Source organism: Sarcophilus harrisii, chromosome 4 (assembly GCF_902635505.1).
Source record: "Sarcophilus harrisii chromosome 4, mSarHar1.11, whole genome shotgun sequence".
NCBI lineage: Eukaryota > Metazoa > Chordata > Mammalia > Dasyuromorphia > Dasyuridae > Sarcophilus > Sarcophilus harrisii.
In genome coordinates this window covers 1,376,524-1,394,687 of record NC_045429.1, presented here as the reverse complement: position 1 = coordinate 1,394,687, position 18,164 = coordinate 1,376,524, and positions in this window count along the sequence as shown.

The following is an 18,164-nucleotide window of genomic DNA, read 5'->3' as shown; positions in this document are numbered from 1 at the left end:
GACTTGGACTGGAAAGAACCCTCTGCATCCAGAAAAAGAACTATGGAAATTGTGAATCAAAATTCAGTATTTTCATCTTTGTTGTTGTAGTTTGTTTGCTTATTTTTTTTTCTTTCTCAAGGTTTTTTTTTTCACTTTTGATCTTATTTTTTGTGCAGCATGACAAATATGGGAATATATTTAAAAGAATAGCACATATTAACCTATATTGGATTGCTTGCTGTCTTGGGGAAGGGAAAAGAGGAAGAGAGGGAGAAAAATTAGAAACACAAGTTTTTGCAAAAGTGAATGTTGACAACTATCTTTGCATGTATTGGAAAAATAAAATACTATTTTAAAAAAAGAAATAAGTACATGATTTAGGAAAGCTGTGCTACGCCAGGGAATATTCAATTATTTTATCTTCCATCTCCCTCTCATTGAATCTTTATATCCTTTCATGACTCTACTCAAGTGTCATGTTCTTTCCCAAGGCATTTCCTGATACCTCTATCCTGTTTTTAATATTTCTCTCAAAACTACAAATTGTATTGTATTACTTTATATATTTTGCATCTGATAGTAGAAAGAAAGTCATTCTGTGAACTAAGAAGATCTGTGTACAAGTCCCACTTCTGCCACGCGTTAGCTGTCTGATGTTGAGTAAATAACAACTACAAGTGTTCTGGACAACCTGCTAAAACCGTAAGTTTCAGGCAAAGTGCATTGCCAGATTCAGTTTTCTCATTTGGGGGTTTCCTATACTAGGGAGATAAATCACTATTTCAGTGCTTATTATGCCTGTATTCTGTAATCCCACTTGTTTTGGTACAATTCGTTTTCTTCCATAAAAAGTAAACTTTATGAGAAAAACAACTATTCAGTTTTTATCTTTGAACCCCAAGAATACCTTCCACAGTTCCTTGCATATTGAAGAAGCTTAATAAAGGCCAGGAGAATTGATGTGAAAACAAACAAATATCAACAAGATATTTCCATTTGTTGGGGCAGGTTCAAGGGCAGCCTTGGAAATGTCATTAAAATCGACTCTATGATTTCTAAGAGCCTTTTCAATCCCTTAAGTTCTAAGAAGGCTGAATTTCTGCTTCATATTTTCTCCATATTCTTTTGGAGAAGGCTATTTACCTTTGATCAGGAATCATCTTGGGATCAGAACATCTTTTTGCGTTCTTCATCTTACCCTTTTCAGATGCCATAATGTTTGAAAACTATTCATTTTCCCCATTCTGTCAAATTCAGTTAATGGGAAACGCATTTCTCGTAGTTCAAATGGGTGTCCATGGCTGACCTTCCATCTAGATGACTGTAGCCAGCTTGGTGTCTGGCTGACTCCCAGGGTTCTGATAACTACATTTGGAAGGGCACATCTGAAAATGGAGAGGGCTCTATAAATTGTATTTAGAAGCGTGTACTTTTGGAAATTTAATGGGACCCATAAATCACGCCAGGACACCGAAAATGACGATTTCATTGATCATGTAATTGTTGCAAGCACCTATTCTTGACGACTCTCATCTCTGAACTTGTCACACAGTCATTTAGCGAAGCTATTTAGATCATTTAAAATTTAGCCCAATTTCCACCCAGTGATTTATTTGGTATTTATAACTCCATTTTGACATCTTCCACCATTTCTTCTGGGTACACACAACACAAACAGCCTCACCTTTCTAGTCCTTGCAGAGGCATCATTTACAGTCTGAAAGGCATATCTGAAAAAATACATTCCCTTTAAAGAGTGAGATTCATCATAACTGAGTTCATATGTCTGAGAGTCAAAAAGCCCCATTTCATCCCCCAAGAAAAATTGTGTCTATCGGTGTAAACAGAATACATTACCCTCTTTTAATAACCATTCTTAAGTATGCTGCTGTATTACTTTTCCACAGCTGTATTCCAATAAAAGCCATAGAGTAATTGCCAGTTCTCCTGTCTAATAGGTTCATTATTCTTTTGCCATAATTGCAGCTATTAAACGTTCAATTGTTAAATTTCCACTCCTACGTTTACTTAGTGTTACATTTTATAATGGGCCATGTCATTATGGCACCCCAGTGGCCATGGCTGTTGTTCAGAGGATTTCTAAAAGTCAATGAGATCCATTTGAAATATGGCTCCACTTTTGATTTGCTCAAACATCTCCTCTATCCTATCCTCCCCCTCCTCCATGAGATCCTTCTCAGAAAAAAAAATGTTCCTAAGAAAGTTGCATACCCTGTCAGCTCAAGAATATGACTTCTGCAGGAAGATATAAAAGTCACAGCTTCAATATTTCCAGCCACCACTTCTTCACTTTTATGCTCCAATTCATATATAAAAAAGTGATCAAGCAAAGATTTAACTAAAGAAATTAACACTTAAAGCATAATGGCTGTTCAAGAGTTCCGATTTATTGTCTGTCAGGTTAAATTTGTTGGACTTTTTTGTCACTGGAAAGATCCATCAGCCCCAGTTATTATAATGTTAACCTCGAGTTATGGTAATAAAGTAAATGTCTTTTACCTTTATTGCTTGCTATTTCTGGAGGTGTCCCATCCATGGGTCTGGACACCTATTCTAACACAGCAGACAATATGATGAAAAGGAACAAAAGTGATGTAAACTGAGAAGAAAAGAAGGAAAGAACCTGATTTTCTCAGCTACATCTCTTTCATATAGCAATGCTACCTATTATGCCGAGTTTTTAAAATTTCTTTGTTGAGGTTTTTAAGTTGCTGAACAAGAGTGAGAGTTTTTCACACATTGCCTAGTTTAGCTTTAGTACTGAGAACTTAGCCCAAATCCTTGGCTTGACTATTCCTCACTTTTAAAGAGCTTCCTAATCAGCTCATCATCAGCTAATCATCATTTTCAAGGTTACTTTACTTCACTCTCATTCAAAGCATTAATTTTTATTTCTTTCTGAGACTGATAATTATTTTTGCAGACAATGGAAGAGCAGGGTGATTTTATTGAACTCATGCCAGCTCCATGTTTTTAAGACATTATCTGTAGGACTATGTCAGGGAAGAGAGGAATACTAAGATAGAGAAATCTAAGGATCCACGGATAAAGGGATGGACAGTGCTGGACTACCCCCTAAAGGAAGCTTTCCATCAAACACCCAAGGGTGTGATTGATCTGTAATTAGCATGACTTATTCTTTTTCAATAATGAACTTATTCTACATCATCCACAACCAATATGAAGTAAATCATTAAATGTCTAAGAGCCCTTTCCCCCATCTATAACATGATGAGGCTTGATGAGGTGACTTCTGCTGCTACTCTAAATCTCTGATTCTATTGTAGCAAAAGCCATCCCCCTTCTGTAGCATGGGAGGTGTTAATGTGCAACTTGAAGAAAAACAGATTCAATATTTCAAGGCTCCCACTACCCCAGTTTTCTAAAGGAGATTTTGATCTCTATCCAGGAGAAAGACAGAAGTTGGGGCCAGATGTTGGATCATTCTACTCTTCTTGGGCATGTGTGTGTGTGTATGTGTGTGTGTGTGTGTGTATGTGTAGGGAGGAACCACATTAGAAATGGGTGTATCTGCCCCCTTATTAATTGTTAGTCAAGGGAATGTGCATTTTTAAAGTTCAAATTAAACTCCTAATCTCTGGCCATTAATGGAGAAAGGAGCACTTATATCCCAAGTTTAAGTCCTTCCTGCCAGATTCCTCTAGGATGACATCACTATTATCTTATCACATAATCTTGGAGAAAAATGACTATAGATTTGGAGCTAGAAAGGACTTGAGAGACCTCTAAGTGGATACTGGGGAAATGATGTGACTTTGCTCAGTTACAGCCTGGCAGAGTTGGAATTTGCACATTGGCCTCTGAAATCAAACTCTGATTTTTTTATTTTATTTTATTGTAGCCCAAGGCCCATTTGGGGAATTCCTGCTGACTTTGAAAGCTATCTGTACCATCTCCTAAAACAACCCTTGGTGCTGTGCCCCAACATAGAATACCAGCCTGATTAAAGTAGCAGCAGCATCTGTAAGCTCAGAATTTTACAATCAGAAGAGACCAGAGAAATATAATCCAATGTTTTCTTTTGACAGATAAGAAAACAGAGTCACTTCCCCGTGGGCCCATTAGTTACAAAACTGGACTAGAGATCCCAATCCCCTACAAAGACTTTCCAACTCTACTATCCAGCCTTGATTAAATTTATGGAACAACAGAGAGAGTGTTGGACTTAAAGCCAGAAGTTCTGAGTTCAGATTCTATGACTGATAGAAGCTAGCTATGTGATATTGAACAAGGCACTGAACCTTCTGTGCCTCAATTTTCTCACTTGTAAAATGAGAATTTCTGGAGTATAAAGTTCACAATGAAGATCAACTATCAGTTCTTATGAGTGGTTTTGAGTTGGCTCTAGAACATCATTTCAAAACTCTCAAAGTCTCCTTCCACTCCCCAAAAAACAGATTGTATTTGATCCTAGACGTAATACGAGAGGAAGCCACAGGTGCCGTGGTCATGGCTAGGTAACCCTAACCCTAACCCTATATCTTAGGAAAGCTTTTTGTGTTTTGAGTGATCATGAACACTGGGAGCTGGTAACTGTTATTGTCCTAACTGTCCTATTGTCCTAACTGAAGAAACTCAGAAAGGTTTATTGACTCATTTGGAGAGATAATTATCTGAGATAGTGTTTAAATACAAGTCTTTCTGATGTCAAGTCGAGTATTATATTTACCACAATGTGCTGCTATTAATATAGCAATAATAATAATAACAATTTTATATATTTTATAAATTGCTTTCCATATGCCAGATACTATACTATACTGAAGTATTTATACTAAATACTAAAATTATTATCACATTTGATCCTCATTAACTCTGGGAAGCATTGTTATTGTTTTCTCCATTTTACAGATGAAGCAACTGAGGCAAACAGATGTTAAGTGATCTAGCTAGCATCACAAGAATGAGTCTGGAGGCCAGTCTTGGAGATCAGTTTGAATTCAGGTCTTCCTAACTCTAGACACTGTGCCACCTAGCTGCCTTTACCCACTGACAGGTAATTTGAAGGACTCTGAAAGGGCCATCCCTGACACAAAATACTATGCCAGTTTTCCATGGTCAGTTCCTGACTCACTTCGTTTTGTAGACCATTGGGGACATAATATGGGAGGGTTGGTATTCTACTAACATACACCAAGCAAAAGGAAAGCTTTGTCTCCTCCAAATACACAGCCAAAAATAATGTGAGCAGATAAAAAGCTAACATGCTCAGGCATATCTATTGTCAAATTTATTGTTAACAGTTTGGGAAACATCAGCTTTCTGCCCCTACCTTGAAACAAAGTGAGAGTTCATGCCTTTAGCAGAAAAAAATCTCTCTTGGAAAATGTGCAGTTTGCAGTACTGGGGGTAAAGGTGGGGAGGAAAACCCTGGAAGAAAATGAAAATAACTATGGCTCTACTCGTTATTCTCTAAATCTCATTTCTATATCTCTACTTGGCTAAAAGTGATCCGGAAAGAACTCACTCTGGAATAAGCAGCTAACAGAGTCAGAATCTGGGAATACCTGCTTCTAGGGAAACATGGATCAATCCCAGGGTTGAACCTGAAGCTGATTCCACTCCAGGCCATTCCTCTGTGACCCTCTTATTTCCCTCAGTCTAAAACTGAACCCCAAGAATAACTTCCTCCAACTCTCTAAACTATATGCCACAAGTGGCAGCAAACAGCTGACCTACTTTCCAAAATTAAGTGAATTTGTCTTAATGGAATAAAGGATAAAATAATCTGAAGTTTTCAAGGGGGGTTGAGAAGAAATACATGCTTATTTTCACTAATTGCTGTCCTTTGGTGCTGGTTCAGCAAGCCAGTGGCATAGTAGGCCAGCAGCAGAGCTCCAGTCCCACCACAGAAGGCAAATTGCAATCCCCAGGAATCAGACAATAACAGCACAACTAGACCTGGCACTTTGAGCAAGTCACTAGCACCTGAGGCCCTAGTGCTCAAAACCAGTGACTAGGCTCCTAAACTCCAGCACAAGAAGCTTGGGATGGTGCCCCTTGTGCCCCAGGAGCAGAGTTCAGCTTTAAAATTCATAAAATAGGCCAAAAATGAGCAAGGAACAAAAATGAACTTTGGCCATAGAAAGCTACTATGGTGACAAGGGAGATCAAAATACCAATTCAGAAGAGAACAAATACCTACATGGGAAACTTCAAAGGGAGATATAAATTGGTCTCAAATCCAAAAGCCCTTCTTGGAAGAACTCAAAATTGATTTTAAAAGTTGAATAAGAGAAGCAGAAGAAAAATTGGGTAAGAAATGAGAGCTATGCAGGAAGATATTTTTAAAAAGAGTCAACAGCTTGGAAAAGGAAGCGCAAAAATTGACTGAAAAAAATAGTTCCCTAAAAAATGCAATCAGCCAAAGAGGAGAAAAATCTACTGAAGAAAAGGACTCCCTTCAAAGTAGAATTGGAAAATGGAATGGAGGTAAGAGTGGGAAAATGGAAATGGAAAAAGAGGTATGAATGCTAACTGAAGAGAATAAATCCTTAAAAGTTAAAATGGAGCAAGTGGAAGCTAATGACTGAGATATCAAGAATCAGTCAAACAAAGTCAAAAGAATGAAAAAGTAGAAGAAAATGTAAAATGCCTTATTGGAAAAACAATCAACTTGGAAAATAGATCCATAAGAGATCATTTAAGTTATTGGACTACCTGAACACCATGTTTTTTTTCATTCTTTTTTTTTTATTTAATAGCCTTTTATTTACAGGATATATGCATGGGTAACTTTACAGCATTAACAATTGCCAAACCTCTTGTTCCAATTTTTCACCTCTTACCCCCCCCCCACCCCCTCCCCTAGATGGCAGGATGACCAGTAGATGTTAAATATATTAAAATATAAATTAGATACACAATAAGTATACATTTTCATTCTTTTTTAATGTTTTCTTTTTTCTGTTTACACATGTACATTATTTTTAAGTGGATATTTCTTTATGAATAATATTGAAAGAGAAAAATCAGAAGAAAAGGTAAAAATCAGAAAAAAAGAAGAAAAAGGAAAAAAAATGAACTTAGCATGTATTGATTTACATTCAGTCTACATAGTTCTCTCTCTGGATACAGATAGCATTTTCTATCCAAAGTTTATTGCAATTACCTTGGATCGTTGAACTGTTGAGAAGAACCAAGTCTTTCATACTTGATCATCACACAATCTTGTTGCTATTGTATCCAATATATTACTGATTTTGCTTGTTTCACTCAGCAAAAGTTCATATAAATCTTTCCAAACCATTCTAAAATCAGCTTGTTCATCATTTTTATAGCACAATAATATTCCATTACTCTGAAAGCCATAATTTTTTAAAGATCCTGGATGGAATTTTTCAAGAATTTATCAAGGAAAACTGCCCTGATATTCTAGAATCAGAAGGTAAAATATTTATTGAAAAAAATACATTTTCATCTCCTGAAAGAAATCACAAAATGAAAACTCCAAGGAATATTGTAACCGAATTCCAGAATTATCATGTCAAGAAGAAAATACTGCAAGTAACCAAAAAGAAACAATTTGTATATCAAGGAGCCATAGTCAAGATTACACAGACCCTTAGTAAAGGGTCAGAGGATTTGGAATATGATATTCCAGAAGGCAAAGGAACTTGGATTATAATCAAGAATCAGCACTCATCAAAATTGAAAATAATCTTTCAGGTGAAAGGATGAACTAGAACATGAAATGAAATTGGGGACTTTCAGACTTTCCTGGTAAATTCCAGAGCTGAACAGACAATTTGATCTTCAAATACAAGACTCAAGAGAAGCATAAAAGAGTAATCAGGGAAAACAAAAGAAACATGGTATTGAATAAGATTAAGATGTTAAAATACAATATGGAAAGGTGATACTTATTACTCTTGATAGTTGTATCTCTATTGAAGCAGTAAGACAGAGCATGTAAGTATAAATTGACTTTGATATAATGATATAAAAAAATTAATGGGTAAAAAAAGGATTAATGGGTATAAGAGGAAAGAGGGATGCAAAATGTGGTAAATTATGCAACATCAAGAGGTACAAAAGATCTATTACAATACAAGGAAAGAAGGAAGGGGAGAGCATTGTTTGAATCCTGCTTTCATCAGATTTGGCTCAGAGAGATAGTAACATACACACTAAGTTGGGTATAGAAATTTATCTTATATGGAAGTAGGAAGAGAAAAGGAAAATGAAAAGAGGGACTAATAGAAAGGAGGGAAGATTGAGGGAAGTGGTGGTCAGAAGCAAAACAGTGGTGAGGAAGGACAGGCTGAAAGAAGAAAGAAAAGTATAAATGGGAAAATTGGATTAAGGGAAAATACATAATTGGTAATCAACTGAAGATGAATGAAATGAACTCTGATAAAATGGAAATGGATAGGTGAGTGGATTAAAAACCAGATACAATATGTTGTTTACAGGAAACTCATTTGAGCAGTGACATAGACAGAATAAAAGTAAAAGATTGGAAAAGAATGTATTATGATTCAGCTGAAGTTTTAAAAAGCAGATATAGCAGTCCTGATCTCAAAGTAAAAGCAAAAAAATTATCTAATCAACTGAGATAAGGAATGAAACTACATCTTGCTAAAAGGTACCATAGACAATGAAGTAATATCAATACTAAACATTTATGTACCAAGAGAAATTCTTAGAGAATTTTATAGAGAATCACAGAAAGAAACAACAAAGAAACAGCAAAATTATACTGGTGGGGATCTAACCATCCCCCTCTCAGAACTAGATAAATCTAAACACAAAATAAAAAAGAAATTAAAGAGGTGAATGGAATTTTAGAAAAGTTAGATATGATAGAAAATTGATTGGGGAGAGAAAGAAACAGGCTTTTTTCCCTCAGTAGTGCATGGCACCTATATAAAAATTGGTCATGTACTAGAACATAAAAACCTCAAATCAAATGCATAAAGGCATAATATTAAATGCATCCTTTTCAGATCATAATGCAATAAAAATAACATGGAATAAAGGGCCTTGAAAAGAGAGACTTAAAATTAATTAGAAACTAAACAATCTAACCCTAACGAATGAGTTAGCCAAACAACAGATCATAAAAACAATCATTCATTTTAGCAAAGAGAATGATAATAAGGAGAAAACGTTTCAAAACTTGTGGAACGCAGCCAAAATTGTTCAGAGGGGAAATTTTATATCTCTAAATGCTTATATGAATAAAATTGAGAATGAGCAAATCAATGAATTGAGCATAAAACTAAAAATGCTAGAACAAATTTAAAATCCCCAATTAAATACAAAATTTGATATTCTGAAATTCTAGAGAAATTAATAAAATTGAAAGTAAGAAAACTATTGAACTAAAAAGTAAAACTAAGAGCTGAGGGTTGTACCAGGAATTACTGTATGTATGAAGAGGCATTTGAGTGGATTTGAAGGAAATGGGAATTCTAACAGGTAAAGGCGACAGCCATAGGGAACCATTTATGGAAGTATGTGAAGCCAGATGATGGAGCATCATGTGAGAGGAGCAGCGAGAAATACATACAGTTGGGCCATAGACAAAATGAAGGAAAACAATGGAAGAAAAGCCTGGAATTGCTAGTTGCAGCCAAATATTTAAATCCCTAATAGAAGGGAACCAAGAGATTGTAGAGAGCCAGTACAGTTTGCTTGAGTAGGGTAATATTGTGGTCAAAGCTGTGCTTTAAGGTGATTACTGTAGAAGACTATGACCAACATCTCCTACCTATTACTATGTAAAGCCAGTTAATCAATACTTTTATAAAGCACAAAATGAGTCCTTGGAAGGCCTGAGAATTTCATGGCTCAACTTATTATGCAATATAGCTGGAGGCAGTATTGCCAATTCCTTTGACAATGGCCTCAGGTCTCTGCAATTTTTATTAGGACAAATTACTGCTGCAGGAGAGGTTCCCAGAACTAGTGTTGATGATGGAGTTTAGCTAAGGCAATTTAACTACTGTCAATCTTGAAAGTAAATGAAACATGAAGGGAAACAAATAATTCCCAATGACACCCAATGACTTGATTCAGATAAATAATCAGCAATTGTTCATTGTCAGCATATCTAGAAGATGCTATTCCATTGCCTTTTCATGAAAGGGAGAATTTTTATTGCTGCTGCTAGGATCAGGTGAAGGAAACCAAATGACCAGTAAATTAGCTTCTTGTTGTTCATGCTTGAAGAGGACCAAAATGATATCACAATGTCAGGGTCAATGTACAATGTGTCATTCTGTGACTGATCAGAAGAAATTAAGCTCAGGAAGCTCTGTCCACCACAGGTCAGACACAATAGTCCACATGACCACTTGGGGGGAAAATGTCTCCATATTTGATTATTTCACATTTCTTTTTAGCGATTGCAATTCTACTTTGCTCACAGAGCACAAGGCCTTCTTTGTTGCAGGTACACAATGTCACCCATGTTTCATTATAAAAATCAAAGTTCTTCCAAGGGATCTTAAAAATGTCCTTATATTGCTTCTATTGACATCATGTGAGAACCTATCTTATGTGAGGTATGCATAAAATAGTCTTTTAGACAAATACACCTTTGACATTTGAACAATGTGGCAAGCCAGTCAGAGCTGTGCTCTCTACGGTAGGATCTGAATGTTTGCAGATCAGCTTGAGAAAGAATTACACTGTCTACTACCTTATCTCTCTGAGTGATCTTCAAAATCTTCCAGAGACAATTCACATGGAAGCGCTCTAGTTTCCTGGCATGGTGCTGGCAGACCATCCAAGTATCACAGGTCTATAACAATGAGGTCAACATAATGGCTCCATAGACCTTCATTCTGTTCAGCAGCCTGTTACTTCTCTCCCACACTTTCTTTCAGAGTCTCCCCAATGCTGAGCTGCATCTAATAATACATCTGTTAATTTCATAATTATCACATATTATTCTTGTAGAGGATATGGATAGATATGGATTAGATGATAATACCGTAAAAATGTGCTCAGGATTGATTGGATGACTGGTCTCAAAGAACTCAAAAATGATGAAAGCTAGGGTAGCATAACAAAATTGCTCTAGTATAGTATACCTGACTGCTTGCTAGAGTGTTTGTTAGTAACTTGGATAAATATGTAGATACCATACACATTAAATTTGAGTTTTACAAAGCTGACATTCATATCTAAGATACAGAACAAGAGTCAAAATATAAAAAGAAACCATGAGGCTAGAACACTGAGCTGAATCTAAGAAGAATGTTAATAGGGATAAAGTCTTATATTTTGGGGAAAAAATTGTTACCAGTTGTCTAAAAAATGATTGTTTTAGGGGTTGTAAACTAACTATATGTCTGTGTGATGCAGCAGTCAAATAAAAGTTAAGATAATCTGAGGCTGCATTAGGAGAAATGGTTTCCAGGATTAATCAGGTGATTGTAGTAATGTACATGCCAACATCAGAATTCATCTGGAATCCTGTGTTCAGAAGGCAGCTAAGTGAATAGAGCACTGAGCCTGAAGTCAAGAATACCTTGGTTCAAATCTGGCCTCAGACACTTACTAGTCATGGGACCTTGAGCAAGTCGCATAACTTTGTTGCTTCAGTCTCCTCATCTGTAAAATGAGCTGCAGAAGGAAATCACAAGCCACTCCAGTAACTTTGTCAAGAAAATTCCCAAATGCGTCATGTAGAGTTGCATACAATTGAAAAATGACTAAACAACAGCTGTTCAGATATGGAATTTCAATTTTAAAAAGATATTGATAGGCTGGAGAGTGTCCAGAGATGTCCAAGAGTCGATATACGGATGTTTTGAAGGAACAAAGGATATTTACTCTGGAAAAGAGATTTGTGGAGGCAAATCTAGAAGGCTTCACATATTTGGAGAGCTGTCCTCTATAAATTCTATAGGATGCAGAGGCCTTATTTTGGGGGGCTCCAGAGAAAAGCAACTGGATTATTTAAATAATAGTTATTATGATAGCCAAATTCCACTACATGTTGGATATTTGGCTCTTATTCAAGCAGCAGAAATTATCACTGCCCAAATTAGTCCTTGGACTAGCATCTACAGACATAGATCACTTAATTAGTATGTCATTGGACACAACATCCATTTGTGGAACGATTTGTTATAGCAAATTTAGAAATTTTGAATACTGTGAAGTTTGCTTATCTTGACAGTCTACTTTCCAAGGATGTCCACATTGATAATGAGGTTGACATGTATCTCCAGAGATGGCTCAGTGTTTGAGCTAGTAGTTGGGAAACTCTGAAGGAAAGTGTGGGAGAGAAGAGGTTTTAGATTTTAGATTGCTTAACAAAATGAAGACCTCCAGAGCCATTGTGCTGACCTCATTGCTGAATGCCTATGAAACCTAGACAGTTTACCAGAACACAAAAATGCCAGGAAATTGAATCACTGCCATTTGAATTGTCTTAGGAAAATTCTGAAGATCATCTGAAGATACCAGACACTGAGCTTCTTTCTCAAACTAAACTACCAAGTATTTCAGCTCTACAGCAGAGAGTGCAACTCTAATGGGCTCGTCATAATGTTCAAATGCAACTTTAATGGGTTGGTCACTTTGTTCAAATGCAAAATATGCATTTTCCTGAAAGATAATTTTATGAAGAACTCATCCAAGGCAAACACCAACATGAAGGCCAGAAGAAATGGAACAAGGACACTATCAAAGTCTCTCTGAAGAATTTTGGGATTGATTGGGAAACATGGGAAAGACTGGCAGAGGAACTCCCAGCATGTTGTGACCTCCTCAAAGAAGGTACTCTATGAGCAAAGCAGAATTGCAATATCTCAAAAGAAACGTGAAATGTCAGAGGATTCTGAGGACATGACAGTTGGTGAGAAAACTTTTGGCTCTCCAAATTTCCTCCATAGAAAAAGACAGATACATGGAAAGTAGAACAAAGAAACTAAACAATAATCAAGGAAAGCAATTGCTCTCCGAAGACAATTTAAGAAGACTCCAGAAAAAGATCTGATCTCCAGGGAATTGAGGTTCTGCCTAAGCAAAGTGCAAACACCTCCAAACCAACTCTGCAGAATTAGCAAACAAAGCCCTGCAGGCAGCTGGGGCTGGGAGCCAGCTTCAGTCCTAAAGGCTTTCATTTCACCATTGATGTAGGGAGTATGAGAATACTGAAGGACTTTCCATTGTCAAGGGATGGCAAGCACAGCTGTAACTGATCAATTTGGGATTGAGCTGCTGCTACTGGGAGAAGGAGCTAGCGCACAGTTTGGGAGTGCAGTAGCAGAGGGACAGGGAACTGCTGGCTGTGAGCACTGCAGGCAATCAGAGTCCCTGATTTCAAGGGAAGAGAGAACAACTGCAATTTTTGGCCACTGCAGGGCCTGAAGGGAGTCATGTGAAAGACAGTGTAACAGGGGCTCTAACTGTGGCATAGCAGGGGAGAGGAGATCCCAAGCTTGAGCCTTGGGACAGATCACAGAAATTAATTGTTAGAAGAATTCTAGCCTGGGGGCATGATTCCCCATATCTCAGGACTAGAACTTGATCACCCCAATAGCCAGTAAACATAAAATAAATAAATAAGCAAGTAAATAAATAAATAAATGAACTAAGGAGCCGGCAAAGGGTTAAATAAATAAATAATGGGTAAGCAAGGAGAAGGAACCTGACCTAGATAGTTACTATGTGAATAGAAAAGATCAGGGTTCATATTCAGAGAAAGATAATAGAGCTAAAAAGGCCACTCCTTTTTCAATAAAAAACATCAAATGGTCCCAAACACAAAAAATATTTGTTAGAAGAACTTAAAAAGGGCCTTTAATAATCAAATAAGAGAGAGTAAGGAAAAATTAGGAAAAAAAAATAAGAGCAATTCAAGAAAATCAAGAAAACTATGAAAAGAAAGTCAGCCGTGTCTCTTTTCAACAGCGAGGTGAATAAGGCCAGTTCCAATGGTCTTGTGATGGAGAGAGCCATCTGCACACAGGGAGAGAACTAGGGAGACTGACAAAATGTGGATCACAACATAGTATTTTCACTTTTTTGTTGTTGTTGTTTGTTTGTATTTTGTTTTCTTATTTTTTCTCTTTTTGATCTGATTTTTCTTGCACAGCATGATAATTGTGGAAATATGCAGTCTGCCCAGCCCAGAGCACAGCACAGAAAGATAGGGCAAAGAGCTCTGGCAGGGAGTCAGAAGTTTGGAGCTTCCAGGCACCTGGGAATCTTCTGTGAACCATTAAAAGCTACTCTGTCCTGGTTGCAAGTGGTGATCTAGCAGATTTGCTACAAAAGGCAAATTGTAAACGATTGAGCCCCAGAAGAAGTGGGACTGGCCTACCCAGCACCAAAAGTCAATTAGCAGAATTGCCCCAGGCAAACTTACACAGCTGTAGCTCCTTTTCCTTAAGAGCAGAATCAAAACTTAAAACAATGAGCAAAAAAGATGACAGGAAAAGATAATGCTGAATGTTGGAGGGGATGTGGGAAAATTGGGAGACTGATGCATTGTTGGTGGAGTTGTGAGCAGATCCAGCCATTCTGGAGAGCAATCTGGAATTATGCCCCAAAAGTTATCAAACTGTGCATCACCTTTGATCCAGCAGTATTACTATTGAGCTTATATCCCAAAGAGATCTTAAAGAAGGGAAAGGGACCTGGATGTGCCAAAATGTTTGTGTCAGCCCTCTTTCTATTGGCTAGAAACTGGAAAATGAAGGGATGCCCATCATCCCTGTAGATGTAGATGGAAGATTATCTACAAAAATATAGATTGCCCATATTAACAGAAAAGGAAATAAATTATTTATATAGTTCTAATTTAGAAAAAGAGAACAAGTTACTAATCAACTCCCTAAGAAAAAATCTCAAGGGCCAGATGGATTTACATGTGAATTCTACCAAACATTTAAAGAACAATTAATTCCAATATTATATAAAGTATTTGAAAAAATAGGGAAAAAGGCGTCCTATCAAATTCCTTTTATGACATAGATATAGTACTGATACCTAAACCAGGTAGGGTGAAAACAGAGAAAGAAAATTATAGACAAATTTCTCTAATGATCATTGATGCAAAAATCTTAAATAAAATATTTGCAAAGAGATTATAGAAAGTCATCCCCAGGATAATACACTATGACCAGGTAGTATTTATACTAGGAATGCTGGAATGGTTCAATATTAGGAAAACTATTAGCATAATTAACTGTATTAGTAATAAAACAAAAATCATATGACTATCTCAATAAATGCAGCAAAAGCATTTGATAAAATCCAATGCCAATTCCTACTAAAAAATACTTGAGAGTAGAGGAATAAATGGACTTTTCCTTAAAATGGTCAGTAACATCTATTTAAAACCATTAACAAGGTTAGCTAGGTGGTACAGTGGATAGAGCACCAGCCCTGAAGTGAAGAGAACCTGACTTCAAATCTGATCTCAGCCATTTAACACTTCCTAGCTGTGTAACCCTGGGCAAGTCACTTAACTCCAACTGCCTCAACAACAACAACAAAAATTTAGAAACTGGAAATTGAATGGATGCTCATCAACTAGAGAATGGCTGAGTAAATTGTGGTATATGAATGTTATGGAATATTATTGTTCTGTAAGAAATGACCAGCAGAATGAATACAGAAAGGCTTGGAGAGACTTACATGAACTGATGCTAAGTGAAAAGAGCAGAACCAGGAGATCATTATACACTTCAACAACAATACTATCTGAAGATCAATTCTGATGGAAGTGATGATCTTTGGCAACGAGAGGATCCAATTCAGTTCCAACTGATCAGTGATGAACAGAACCAGCTACACCCAGCGAAAGAACACTGGGAAATGAGTGTGGACCACAACATAGCATTTGCAGTCTTTCTATTGTTGTTTGCTTGCATTTTTATTTTTCTTCCCAGGTTATTTTTACCTTTCTAAATCCGATTTTTCTTGTGCAACAAGATAACTGTATAAATATGTACACATATATTGTATTTAAGATATATTTTAACATGTTTACCAGGTATGGAACTGCCTGCCATCTAGGGAAGGGGGTAGAGGGAAAGAAGGGAAAAGTTGGAACAGAAGTGTTTGTAAGGGTCAATGTTGAAAAATTACCTATGCATATGTTCTGTCAATAAAAAACTATAATAATAAAAAATAAAAATAAATAAATTGGTTTCCACTCAAAAAAAATTAGCAAGCATAATATGTAATGGGGACAAACTAGAACTATTCTCAATAAGATCAGAAGTGAACCAAAGTTGCCAACTATCATCATTACTATTCAATATTGTATTAGAAATGCTAGCTTTGGCAATAAGAGAAGAAAAGTGATTAAAGAAAGTAGAGTAGGTAATGAGGAAACCAAATTACCACTTTTTGCAGATGATATGATGGTATTCTTAAAGAACCCTAGAAGATCAACTAAAAAACTCCTAGAAACAATTCACAACTTTAGCAAAGTTGCAGGAGACAAAATAAATCCATAAAATCATCAGCATGTTTATACATTACCAAAAAAGTCCAACAGCAAGAGATACAAAGAGAAATTCCATTCAAAATAATTGTCAATAATATAAAATATTTGAAAGTCTATCTGCCAAGGGAAAGTCAGGAACTATATGAACACAACTGCAAAACATTTTCCACACCAATAAAGCCAGATCTAATAAATTGCAAAACTGTTGAGTTCTCATGGGCAGGCTGAGCAAATAAAAATGACAATACATCCTAAATTAATCTACTTATTCAGTACCACACCAATCAAACTCTTAAGATCTATTTTATAGATCTAGAAAAAATAATAACAAAGTTCATCTGGAGGAACAAAAGATCAAGAATTTCAAGGGAATCGATGAAAAAAATGGCCTAGCTGTACCAGATCTAAAACTATATTATAAAGCAGTAGTCATAAAAAACTATGTAGCAGTGGCTAAGAAATCAGAGTAGTCTATCAATGTAATAGATTAGGTTCACAGGACAAAATAGTCAATCACTATAGCAATCTGGTGGTTGACAAAGCCAAAGACCCCAGCCCTTGGGATAAGAATTCACTACTTGACAAAAACTGCTGGGAAAATTGGAAACTAGTATGGCAGAAAGTAGGCATTGATCCACACCTAAGACTATATAGTAAGATAAGGTCAAAATGGGTTCATGATTTAGACATAAAGAGTGATATTATAAGCAAATTAGAAGAACAAAGGATAGTTTACCTCTCAGATCTGTAGAGAAGGAAGAATTTTATAATCAAAGAAGAACTTGAGATCATTATTGATCACAAAATAGATAATTTTGATTTTATTAAGTTAAAAAGTTTTTGTACAAACAAAACTAATACAGACAAAATTAGAAGGGAAATAATAAATTAGGAAAACATTTTTATATTTAAGGGTTCTAATAAAGGCCTCATTTCTTAAATATATAGAGAATTGACTCAAATTTATAAGAATTTGAACCATTCTCCAATTGATAAATGGTCAAAAGATATGAACAAATAAATTTTCAGTATGAGGAAATTAAAACCATTTCTAGTCATATGAAAAGGTGCTCTAAATTACTGTTGATCAGAGAAATGCAAATTAAAACAACTCTGAGATTCCCATTACATATATCTCAGATTGTCTGACAAATGTTGGAGGGGAAGAGGGGAAACTGGAACACTAATATATTGTTGATGGAATTGTGAACAGATCCAGCCATTCTTGAGAGCAATTTGGAATTATGCTCAAAAAGGTATCAAACTGTGCATACCCTTTGACCCAGCAGTGTTTCTGTTAAACTTCTATCCCAAAGAGATCATAAAGAAGGGAAAGAGACCCACATGTGCACAAATGTTTTCGGCTGCTCTTTTTGTAGTGGCAAGAAAGTGGAAATTGAGTGGATGCCCATCAGTTGGAGAATGGCTGAATAAGTTGTAATATATGAATGTTATGTAATATTATTGTTCTATAAGAAATGATCAGCAGGATGATTTCAGAGAGGCCTGGAGAGACTTTCATAATTCTAAGTGAAATGACCAGAACCAGGAAATCATTGTACATGGTAATAACAATTTTATGCAAAAATCAATTCTGATGGACCTGGTTCTTTTTAGCAATGAGATGACTGAGTCAAATTCCAATGATCTTGTGATGAAGAGAGGCATCTATACCCAGAGAGAGGACTGCGGGAACTGAGTATGGATCACAACATAA